This window comes from Bos indicus x Bos taurus, chromosome 23 (genome assembly GCF_003369695.1).
Source record: "Bos indicus x Bos taurus breed Angus x Brahman F1 hybrid chromosome 23, Bos_hybrid_MaternalHap_v2.0, whole genome shotgun sequence".
NCBI lineage: Eukaryota > Metazoa > Chordata > Mammalia > Artiodactyla > Bovidae > Bos > Bos indicus x Bos taurus.
Window position 1 is genome coordinate 32,213,858 of NC_040098.1, and position 12,990 is coordinate 32,226,847.

At 37.6% G+C, this 12,990-nt stretch overlaps 2 non-coding genes across 2 annotated transcripts; both read right to left on the bottom strand.

The window, feature by feature from the left end:
• Positions 1 to 2,224: 2,224 nt before the first annotated feature.
• On the bottom strand, positions 2,225 to 2,306 carry TRNAS-AGA. Its single transcript has one exon. It is a non-coding gene; the product is annotated as a tRNA-Ser (tRNA).
• Positions 2,307 to 10,674: 8,368 nt separating this feature from the next.
• On the bottom strand, positions 10,675 to 10,756 carry TRNAS-AGA. Its single transcript has one exon. It is a non-coding gene; the product is annotated as a tRNA-Ser (tRNA).
• Positions 10,757 to 12,990: the final 2,234 nt, after the last annotated feature.

The window sequence follows — 12,990 nt, forward strand, 5'->3', positions numbered from 1 at the left end:
ACTCCCAATTTTTAAAGGTTATACCCCATTTATAGTCATTATAAAATACTGACTATATTCTCCATGTTGTATGATATATCTTTGTAGCTTATTTATGCCTAAATGTGTATTAAGCGACTTCTCTGGTGGCCCAGATGGTAAAGCCTGCAATGCGGGAGACTTGGTTTCGATCCCTGGGTCGGGAAGATCCCCTGGAGAAGGAAATGGCTGCCCACTCCAGTACTCTTGCCTGGAAAATTCCATGGACAGAGGAGCCTTGTAGGCTACAGTCCATGGGGTCGCAAAGAGTCAGACATGACTGAGCGACTTCACTCAGTACTCACTCTTGTATTAATCAATAATATTTAATTAATGATAATTAATTTTTAAATTAAAATGTTGATTAAATTTTCAGGTTTATTTTTATACCTAGATGGATGTTTTCTTAATTTTTACCTTTGATGGCAATGTCACAGAAAAGCTGATGTAATATCTGTTCAATGCACTTCTCATTTTCACCTGACACAAATCATTAGACCCCAAAATGATTTTATTATATTCATACTCTCTAACCATGCATAATACTTCTGTGTAGTACTTCCATCTTATACCTATATCTTAAATATCAGTCATTATTTAAAATATTATTTATTTCCTTGCTTACTATAGAATTTTGCATACTATTCTTTCATTAGGTCTAATATTATATTTAATAATTTCCTCATCACCTATCTTACATCTAGTGTTAAAATTGTATTTGGGCTTTAATTTCAATGAGTGTACTTTTATTACTGTTCTATTTGTTTCTTTTCCTTTTTAAAAGATTTTATTTTGATATTATCAGAAGAAGTTGCAAGGATAGTACAAAGAATTTTCATAAATCATTTACCTAGATTCATCAAATGTTAATAATTTATCGAATGTACTTTTTCCTAATATAGACAGATTTACACATGTATAACTTTTTTCTTAACTATTACGAATGAATTTTAGACAAGACAGTCCTTTATCCTTAAAGACTTCATTATGCATTTTCTGAAAACTGGGACCTTCTCTTTCCTAATCATGGAATAATTATAAAATCAAAGTTGAAAGTCTTGTTTAGTCTAAAGACCTTGTTAATGCTTTGCCAACTGTGCAAACACTTTATTTCAAGAAAAATACACTGCATTCACTTGACATGTCTCTTTAGTCCTTTAATCTGGATTGAGTTTCTCAATCTTACTTTGTTTTTCATTTCATTGATATTTAAAACAAATCAGGTTTTTTTTGCAGAAAGCTCAGTCTTGTCTGACTCTGTGACCCAGAATACTGGAGTGGATAGCCTTTCCCTTCCCCAGCAGATCTTCCCAACCCAGGAGTCGAACCCAAGTCTCCCGCATTGAGGGCAGATTCTTTTACCAGTTGAGCTACAATGCCCCCTCGATTTCATTTTGTCTGATGTTTCCTGAGAGTTAAAATTCAGATTGTGTATTTTTAGCAGGAATAACACATAAGTGAGGTTGTGTCCTCTGCACTTCATCATATGGAGATGCACATGATGTTAAATGTCCTAATACTCCAAATGCTAACTATGATCAAATGATTAAGGACATGTCTGTCAAGTTTTTCCCTTGTCAAGTTACTATTTTCCTTTTGTGTTACTCATCAAATGATTTCTTCTGCTCCCTTCTTTTTCATTACATTTGGCTGCCTTGAAAAGAAGAAGAAACTTAACATTTGAGCGGAAGAACAAGAACAGTTTGTCAGAGTTACAAAATTCTGAAAGATGACTTAAGTAGCCCGTCTAGGAAAGGAGCCCAGGTGTTGCAGGTAATAGACAAGCGCACACACCACTGATGAAGAATGCCTCTCGTTCCACCTGTATCACAGACTCCTGAACTGAGTCATTTAGCAAGACAGTGTTGGTTTGCTCGCTGGTTTGACGATGCTTACTAGAAACTTATGGAATATCTCAGGTTCGACTCCCCGAAAACGGAGCAGGAAGCCACGATTTCAAGACCTTTACTTTTAAAGTGAGGTGTCTTTTCTGTGTGAGTTCTTTCAAAAAGGGCATAATTCTGTGGACAAGAAAATCTGAGGTGGGAGGTTTTTTTAAGTTTTGTTTGTTGCCTGTGGAGGCTTTTTTTTTTTTTTTAAGTCATCTCAGGACAGGAGCTAACTGCATTTTGAGTGAGGGCCAAGCAGGACAAGTATTCAGGGAGTTAAAAAAAAAAAAAAAAAAAAAAAAAACCACACACACTCTCGTAGTCGGCAGGACTCGAACCTGCGCGGGGAGACCCCAATGGATTTCTAGTCCATCGCCTTAACCACTCGGCCACGACTACATGTGCTGAACCGGGGTGGAGTGACAGGAATCACGTGGGAAGCTATATATATACATATACACACACACACACACACACACACACACATACATGCACAGAGGTACAAACACTTGTCCTCGGTTGAGCTTATTGGAAATGCTGAGAAAGAGAGAAATGGAAAGGAGAATTAGGAAGGGAAGCTAATCTCTAGGAGACCCCCTGGAATCAAGGACACTGGCATGAGCCCTCACCGCGTATTAGCGTTATCAGCAAACTTCAGATAACACTCCCGGGTGCTGCCTGCTCTAGGCACCCAGCCAGGCTCTTCTGGACTTCTGCAATCGCCACCACTGGCATTAAATCTAGCCCATATCGAGGGGAAGTCAAGACCTAACAGTCTTCCAGTTCGGGATGTTCGGGCTTCCTGGAGTCCAAAGAAGCCCAATTCAATCCGAGGAGTTTGGAGCATCGGGCCTGTCTCTAGTTGTCTTATACCTGGCCCTGGGCTTACTTCAGTTCAGTTCAGTCGCTCAGTGGTGTCCGACTCTTTGCGACCCCATGGACTGTAGCACGCCAGGCTTCCTTGTCCATCACCAACTCCCTGAGCTTGCTCAAACTCATGTGCTTCGAATCGGTGATGCCATCCAACTATCTTATCCTCTGTCGTCCCCTTACTTAGGATTACATGGGGTCACAAAGAGGCGGACACGACTTAGCGACTGAACTGAACTGAAGGGCGGGAGAAATTATTGGCTTGATGTGTGTGAGCTAGATAATGGAGTGGTTCAGATAGCAGAAAGTAAACAACTCTGGTGGTTAATTTGGCCCTATGATTGATGGGTAACAAATAGAGAAACACAGAAAGCAATTTACATTTCTAGGCAAGTTGCCAAATGCTGCTGGTAGTGTTGGTCTGGGGACCACATTTTGAGAACTGCATGTTTTGGAGTATGCCATGCTTCTAAATGCAAATTGGCAAAACAAACGAGGCCCCTCACCTTGTATTCCTCTGAGGAAACCCCCAAAGTATCCATGACAATGCTTGTTGGCACAAAAGAACCAAACTAGAAGGAGTCTTATTTCCACCTTAGACAACTCTGAGAAAAATCTTAGATCACACCTAGCTGCAAGGGAGCTAGGAACATGTAGTTTTAACCTTCTAGCCTTTGTAGTGCAGGAAAGTTCACCTGGAAGACATGAAAATAGATGATTACTGGCAATCTACTATACCCTGTACAGACATTGAAATTGAAAACTCTGTCAAAAATGGAGGCCCTTCGCAGAGAATTAAAAGTAATGTGCCAGTACTGCACTGAGAGGAAGCTGGTTGACACTGTCCTTGAAGTGGACTCCACAGTTAGTGACCAGCTTATCTGCCATCATCTCAAGAGATATTACCCAGATCCCACCATCTGATTTATTACCTATTGTCTTTTTTCTTACCGATTTTAAGGAGTTCTGTATATATTCTAGACATAAATCTTTCTCAGATATACTTCTAAACATCTCCCACTCTGTGCCTTTTCTCACTGTTAATGATGTCTTTGGATATGCTAAAGTTCTTAAGTTTAAACAAGTCAAAATTATCTTTTATGGTTATTGCTTTTTGTGGCCCTTAAACAGGAAATCTTTGGCAACCCAAATTTCATGAAGTAGTCTCCCGTTTTCCTCTGTAAATTTTATTATTTTTACCTTGCACATTTAAGTCTTTAAGCCATCTTGAATTAGTTTAGGGGCTAGTTTACAGAAAGCAACGTCCACATTGTTTTCCTTTGTATATCCAGTTGACCCAGTACCACCTTTTGAAAAATCTATCATGTTCTCCTTTGAATTGCAGTGACACTTTTTTAAATGTACATGGTCTTGTATCAGCATATCTATTTTGTTCCCTTTATCTTTATACCAATAGCACATTTTATTAATCAGTATAGCTTCAGAATAAAACTTGTTGTGTGGTAGTAAAAGGTCCTCTGGATTTGTTCTTTCTTTGCAAGATTTCCTTGACTATTCTAGGTCCTTTCTATGTGTACATATATTTTAGAAACAGTTTTTCAATTCTATCAGAAGTCCTCTGAGCATTTTATTTCAAATGCATTGAATTTGAGATTTTCAATCAATGAATATATCTTTTATTTAGATATTATTAAAATTCTCTGCACAATGATTTGGAACTTTTAATATAGTCTTGCACATTTTTATTACATTTATTATGATTATTATTAGGATATTGATAGTTTTCTTGCTATTATGTGATAAAAATTGTGCATTGTTGCTGGCATACATGAAAATATAGAATTGAATATGGGATTTTGTATCTAGTAATTTTGCTATTTTTACTTATTAATTCTACTAATTTGTAGATCTTAGGAGATTTTCCAAGCACTTATTCATATCATCTGCCAATGATGACCGTCCTATTTGAATAGAACTGATGAAAGATATTCATTTTCAATCTAAATATCTTTTCTTTGTCTTGTTCCCTGGCCTAAGAATGCCCAATGCAATGTTGCATAACAGTGGCAATAGTGGTTATGCTTGTCCTGGCCCTTTAGTGGAAGAAAGTGTCAAATATTTACCAGAGGGACTTCTCTGGTGGTCCAGTGGCTAACACTCAGTTCCCAAAGCAGGGGGCCCAGGGTCATGGAACTACACACTGCAACTAAAGATCCTGCATGCAGTAACAAAGATCGAAGATCCTGCATGCAGAAACTAAGACCTGGAAAGCCAAATAAATAAATAAATACTGGGGAAAAAAAGATACAGTTTAAAAAAAAATTTTTACCACAATTAGGATGTTAGATGTAGGATTTTGTATATATGCATTATGAGATTAAGAAATCTCCTTTCTATTCCTAAACTGCTCAAAAATTTAATGATTGGCATTGAATTTTTTCAAATTTTTTGCATCTACTAATATGATTTTTTTCTCTTACATTTTGTAATACATTTAAAGTGATCGATTTTTTATATATTAAGATTTCATATTACGAAAACAAGCATTACCTTTTTACTTTGATTCCTATCTCTATATAAATTACTAGATATGATTGCTATTATTTTGTTTAGTGGTTTTGCATCTAGAAGGTTTTTCACAAAGTTTGACATGTAACTCCTTCTCTAGTAACATCTTTGTCAGATTTTAATATGAAGATTATGCTGGCCTCATAAAAAGAGTTGGGAATTAAGCTAATAATTTAAAATGAGGCTGTTAAAATGGACACTAATTTAACCTCAGTATCCTGATAAGAGGAAATTTGGGTACACAGAAATACCACAGATAAGCATGCACAGAGGAAAGACCTGGTGAGGACACAGAGAGAAGGTGACTATCTGCAAGCCAATGGAAGAGGCCTCAGGAGAAGCCAATCTGTTGACATCTTGATCTTGGACTTCCAGCCTCCAGAACTGTGAGAAAATGAATTTCTGTTGTTTAAGCCACTCAATCTGTGGTATTTTGTCATGGCAGCCATAGTAAACTAATACAAAATGTAATTATGATTTTAATTTATTTAACAAACTTCAGACTATCTAAACTTTTCATTTCCTTTTGTGTTTGCTTTGGTAAGTTGTGTTTATATAGAAGCCTTTATCTTCTATTGATAAATTTTCCCCCCAAACTATTCATTTTATCCTCTGACTCTAATCCTGATATTAGTAAGATCTTTAATGTCATCTTCTGTTTATTCTTATTAACTTTTTCTTTTTTAAAAACATCAGTCTTGATTTGGAGTAGCAATTTTACTAACTAAAAAGTGAATTTTTCCTTTGTTGATTTTGTCTATTTTTCCTTTTTTTTTTTTCAGTGATTACAACTTTTATTCTCATTAGTTCTTTCCTTCTAACTTTTAAAGTTTAATAAACTCTAAAACCTAGCTAGGTTCTCAAGAGGAAATCTTAGACCATTAAATTTCTATTTTTCTTCAAAAAGAAGATGACATTAAAGATCTTGATGTCTTAGTTAAAAATCTTTTTTTTTTTTTTGGTTAGTCTCATTGGGTTTATCTATTTTATCAGTCTTTTCAAAGAACCAACCTTTTGCTTTGCTGATTTTTTCTGATTATATCTGCTTTTCATTGATTTCTGTACTTATTTTAATAGTTCCTTCTACCTTTTGCATTTAAATCCCCAGTTTTTTATAGCTTCTTGAGTTAGATCACTGATTTTCAACCTTTCCCTTGTTCTAATACATGGAATTAAAGATGAAAATTTCTCTATAAAAATAGCTTTAGCTACATCAGACAAATTATGATGTATCATATTTTTATTTTCATTCAGCTCCAATTATTTTAAAACCTCTGTTGTGTTTTCTTCTTTGTTCAATGGGCTATATAGACCTGTATTGCTTTCTTTCTAAACATTCAGAGTTTTCTGGTAGTCTTTCTGGAATATACAAAGACTGAGCCATTGTTATGGTCGGTCTATGTTAGGTTCTCTGTTCTCTGAAGACACAGACCTTACTCTTTGTTTGGTCCTTACAGCTGGGTTTGTCCCTTACTGCTTAAAAGATATGCTTCTGAAGTCTCAAATGACAGACTTTATTAACTGTGAGAGGTATGAACTTTAACCTCTGTTTCTCAAAAACTAAGCAGCTGATGAATCTCTACAGATTTTTAGCCTTCCAGCTTCTCTTTCCTACAGAGTTTTGGAACTTTTCTTGTGCATTGGAAATTTAAGAATTAGTCAATACTGTAAAGAGAATTTATACATAGAAGTTTGAGTTCCTTCTCTGTGGTTCCCTCATCATCTGAATTTTGACCTGCAGGTCCTATGGATTTTGGTAGCCAAACACTGATGAGTATCTCTTCAGTTCAGCGCAATTGCTTTTTCCACCTAAAGTCTATTCTATTGATAAAATGCTGCAAAACACAATGTGTCCCTCAAGAGCAAGCTCTTGTTCAACTCATCATGTGTTTCCCTTCTCTCAAGGATGTGGCCCTTCAAGCCATACCTGTGTTGACTCCTCATCAGTGCCTTTATAGGTCTTATCTATGATCAATCTTTTTTTGTCTGTAAAAAATAAAGAATATTTTGTCTATGATGAAAAGAAGTAATAGACAAATGAGGGACAAATGAGATTCAATGAAAGGGAAAAGGAATGGATTTGACCACTCAACTGTGTAATAAAATTACTGAAGAAATAATCTAGTGTCTGAATGGATTTGACCACTCAACTGTGCAATAAAATTACTGAAGAAATAATCTAGTGTCTGACAGTACTGCACAATAATGTTAACTTTAAAATCTGACTACCAAAATTTGATGACAAAATGTTAAAAATTAATTTAAATTAAAATTTCAAAATTATTCTTATAGCTTTCTATTCATTCATTAAAAAAACAAAAGCTGCTTGGTTTTGAACATGGCTCACAGAAATACTGATTTCAGCACTCATCCATTCAGTTCAGTTCAGTTCAGTCGCTCAGTTGTGTCTGACTCCTTGTGACCCCATGAACCGCAGCATGCCAGGCCTCCCTGTCCATCACCAACTCCCAGAGTTTACCCAATTCGTGTCCATTGAGTCAGTGATGCCATCCAACCATCTCATCCTCTGAGATGGTTCTTCTCGTCGTCCTCTTCTCCTCCTGCCCTCAATCTTTCCCAGCATCAGGTCTTTTCAAATGAGTTAGCTCTTTGCATCAGGTGGCCAAAGTATTGGAGTTTCAGCTTCAACATCAGTCCTTCCAATGAACACCCAGGACTGATTTTCTTTAGGATGGACTGGTTGGATCTCCTTGCAGTCCAAGGGACTCTCAAGAGTCTTCTCCAACACCACAGTTTAAAAGCATCAATTCTTCTGCACTCAGCTTTCTTTATACTCCAACTCTCACATCCATACATGACTACTGGAAAAACCATAGCCTTGACTGGATGGACCTTTGTTGACAAAGTAATGTCTCTGCTTTTTAATATGCTGTCTAGATTGGTCATAACTTTCCTCCCAAGGAGTAAGCGTCTTTTAATTTCATGGCTGCAGTCACCATCTGCAGTGATTTTGGAGCCCCCCAAAATAAAGTCTCTCACTGTTTCTGTTGTTTCCCCATCTATTTGCCATGAATTGATGGGACCAGATGCCATGATCTTAGTTTTCTGAAAGTTGAGCTTTAAGTCAACTTTTTCACTCTCTTCTTTCACTTTCATCAAGAGGCTCTTTAGTTCCTCTTCACTTTCTGCCATTAGGGTGGTGTCATCTGCATATCTGAGGTTATTGATATTTCTCCCAGCAATCTTGATTCCAGCTTGTGCTTCCTCCAGCCCAGCATTTCTCATGATATACTCCACATATACGTTAATTAAGTAGGGTGACAATATACAGCCTTGATATACTCCTTTTCCTATTTGGAACCAGTCTGTTGTTCCATGTCCAGTTCTAACTGTTGCTTCCTGACCTGCATACAGGTTTCTCAAGAGGCAGGTCAGGTGGTCTGGTATTCAGCAATGGTCCAAATATGTATCATGTTTTGAGTGTACATTTAATTCTAACCTTTTTCAATATTATAAGGGAACATAGAACAATTGTATTTGGCCACACCTTCCCATCACACATGTTATTGCTGTTTTGAATTATAGCATCGTCTTATTTTCACATCGTAAAATGTAGTCATTATTAAACAATGTTGTTTTAGGTATGCTCTCTCTATTTAGCTTTTCTCATGTGTTATGGATGTCCTTGCTCACTACAGCAGTTTGCATCGCATTCCTTCATCAGTTCTAAACTCTCATTCATTAATTTACTTCTTATTTCTTTCATATCTATGGTTCAAATTGTGTATCTATGCTTTTAAATGTCAATGAAAATATTTTTCAGTTATGGTTTTATTAGTCTTTTTTTAACTTTTTATTTTAAAATAATTTAATTCTGAAATAATTTCAGATTGACAGAAAAGTTACAAGAATACAGACAATTCCTGGCTATTCCAGTCCCCAAATGTTAGCATTTGTATTACTGTATTTTTCCTTTTCTGTCTCTATCATATACAAGGGAGAAAAGTATACACACACATATATATTTTTAAAACATACATTCTTAACATTATATATGTCTTAAAGTACATATATACTCATAATATTGTATATTATACATTTACATAAAATAAAAATGTAGTCTTCACCTGTCACTAAATCGGCTGGATCACTTGGTAACTGTGGAAAGGCCATCCTCTTTTCATATTACTTAATATGAATAGTAATGTAATAGTAACTTAATACGAATAGAATAGTAATATTAATTACTTAATATTACTTAATAATTATTAATAGAAGAGAGACAGTGCCCAATGTATAGGAGAATCGAACCTCGGTCTCCATCAGGACAGGTAGAGATGCACAGTTCAGTTCAGTTCAGTCGCTCAGTCGTGTCCGACTCTTTGCGACCCCATGAATCGCAGCACGCCAGGCCTCCCTGTCCATCACCAACTCCCGGAGTTCACCCAGACTCACGTCCATCGAGTCAGTGATGCCATCCAGCCATCTCATCCTCTGTCGTCCCCTACTCCTCCTGCCCCCAACCCCTCCCAGCATCAGAGTCTTTTCCAATGAGTCAACTCTTCGCATGAGGTGGCCAAAGTACTGGGGTTTCAGCTTTAGCATTATTCCTTCCAAAGAAATCCCAGGGCTGATCTCCTTCAGAATACAGCACTAATGTGGAAAGACAGTATGCTACTCTAGAGGAATCTCCATACAATTGCTCACCGTTGTCTTTATTAATTCACTGTGCAAGCTACGCTTCCTGCTATCGACTGTACATCGTGCGATTCAGTATCCGAGCCAAATATATCCGTGTCTAGCCTTGAGGGCAATGGCACCCTACTCCAGTACTCTTGCCTGGAAAATCCCATGGATAGAGGAGCCTAGTAGGCTGCAGTCCATGGGGTCGCTAAGAGTCAGACACGACTGAGCGACTTCACTTTCATTTTTCACTTTCATGCATTGGAGAAGGAAATGGCAACCCACTCCAGTGTTCTTGCCTGGAGAATCCCAGGGACGGGGGAGCCTGGTGGGCTGCTGTCCATGGGGTCGCACAGAGTCGGACACGACTGAAGTGATTTAGCAGTAGCAGCCTTGAGTCCAGTTCCTCCCTCACTTCCCAGAACTGGCAACACAGTGGGACGGCCAGCGATGGTGCTCAGTGAGAACTTTACGATAAAAGACAAAAAGGAAAAATAAAAGGTACTCTGTCTCTCGATAGCTGCCTTTTTGGTGCACTGATTCCTATCTACACGCATGGCCATGATCTGAATTTGGAGAATACTGGAAGTAGTTGCTAAAAGGGTATGTGTTGACTGCAGAGAGATTTCTAAGTTTTCAAGGCAGAGTCAAAGTAAAAACGTTGCCTTCAAAGGTGCGTACTACGTAGCTCGTTCTAATAAGCTTCGAAGTTAGAAGTACACACCGTAGTCGGCAGGATTCGAACCTGCGCGGGGAGACCCCAATGGATTTCTAGTCCATCGCCTTAACCACTCGGCCACGACTACACGGGCAGTACCCTTTCCGTTTAAATCCTTAAATAGAAATTTCACTGGCCGATGTCACGGGAAAGAACAAAAATGAGTTTGGTGCAAGAAAACGTACTCTTGCAAACTGAATAGAAACCCTCAGGTGAAATGCAAGTTTGGCATGGAGATCAAATTCTCTGGGCACCTGTGGGAACAGAGAGCACTAGAAGGGGAGTCTTCACTGCATCAGCAGTAGCTTTTCGAGTTGTCAGGAGTTAAATAGCCCTGATAGGTGTAGCTTTTGTTTGGAACTTCCTTGCAGGCACTGAGGCCCCTTAAAGAACGCTAGTGGCTTTCAGGGAGGGGCTCAGTTCCCTGATTTATGTGCTAAGTAAAAAGTGAGGGAAATGATGCACAAAGGCCTCCTTGCATCCCACTTGTTCTGTGTCCCTAAGTGCCTCAGCCCACATCAATCCTAAGGGAACGCCAATCCCATTGTGTTTGTACGGTGCTTTGTATTTCACTATAAGCTTCCATGCTTCTGTCACGTTAAGAATAAAATTTATAGATGGTTGGTGAGTTCCTGTCGCCCCTAGAACCTGGCTACCTTCTAAAAAGATCTTAGTTTGATTTTTACCAAGATAGGAGTTCATTTTCTCAAAATTTAACCAATGCAAGTATGTTTTCTTTTTCCCCTTCTAGTTTTCCCATCTGAGTCAAAAGCTGCCAGTCAGGAGTTTTCCTGGGCCAGTCCAGTGCAAACATTACTGTAATTGGCTTTTGACTACTTCTTGGTGTTTTTCACTAATAATTTAAGAAAAGAGGAAAACAATCACAAACAGAGAAATCACATCACCTAAATAGAGAAATGAGGAGGAGGGACCAGGAAGGAGAGGGAGGAGAGGAAGAGAAGAGAATGAGGTAAAGGCAGAGAGACCTAAGATGTTCACTGGTTTTATGGGAGACAACCTGTTCTGAAGGGACAGGCATGAAGCAGTTTTGATAGAAATTATGCTAAAAAGATTGCTGTCCATAGTTTACACATAACATGTTATTTGGTGTACATATTTTTATCAAGTATATATATTCTCTGAAGTCATTTGGAACACTAGCTTTGATTGAAATTAGGTATCAAAGAAAATCTTTGTGGTTGAAAAAATATATGTGCAAAATAGAAAGTAATTAGTGATGCATTTAAACCAAAATTATTAATCAACAGGTTGATTTAGGATAACAAGGAACAAGGATTGGACACAGCTGCAATTTTGTTTTTCTGGACTTAAAAAAAAAATGTAAGCATGTCAGAATCAATCTCAGTAAAGGAAGAGCCAGAGTTGAGTTGTAAGAAACAAAAAGTCTAGTTATTATTTTAAGCTGAAATTGGAAACACCCCCAAAGTCCATTTACAGTAGAAAAGGCAAATTGAGAGGTTTTTCACTATAATATCACACCACATGGAGAGTGAAGGAATTACAAGTACACATAACCCCATATGGACAAAATTTCACAAGCTAATATTGAGTGGAAAAAGTCAGACAAAAAAGAACACATAGTGCATTCCAATTTTTGAAAGTTCAAGAATAGGTGAAATTAATGTATGGTGTACATTATGATGAGGGTAATAATTACCCTTGAGAGGACATGACTGGGAGGTCCCACTACTCTTGCAAGGAGTTTTAACTAGGAGTTTAACAAGGAGAGTAATGATTTAACTTTCAAATTGGATGTTGGGTACATGGGTCTGTTTGCTGTGTGTAAATGCATTGAGTGATTTGCTATCATATGTTTTTTGGGTGTATCCATTAAGCTTTGGCAAATATCTTTCTTTTGAAAAATAATTCATCTACTATGATGTAATATTTTTGCTGCCACTAAAAAGTATGTTATGCATGAATATTTATTATGACATACTAAGATTTTCATTATGTATTTTCTTGAATAAAAAATCTGGTTATTACCAAAATTCTGGCCACTGTGCAAGTTCGGTTCAGTTCAATTGTGTCTGACTCTTTGCAACTCCATGGACTGCAGCACGCCAGGCTTTCCAGTCCATCACCAACTCCCAGAGCTTATTCAAACTCATGTTCATCAGGTTGGTGATACCATCCAGCCATCTTATTCTCTGTCATCTCCTTCTCCTCCCGCCTTCAATCTTTCCTAGTATCAGGGTCTTTTCAAATGAGTCAGCTCTTCGCATCAGGTGGCCAAAGTATTTGGCATTTCAGCTTCAGCATCCGTCCTTCTAATGAATATTCAGGAATGATTTCCTTTAG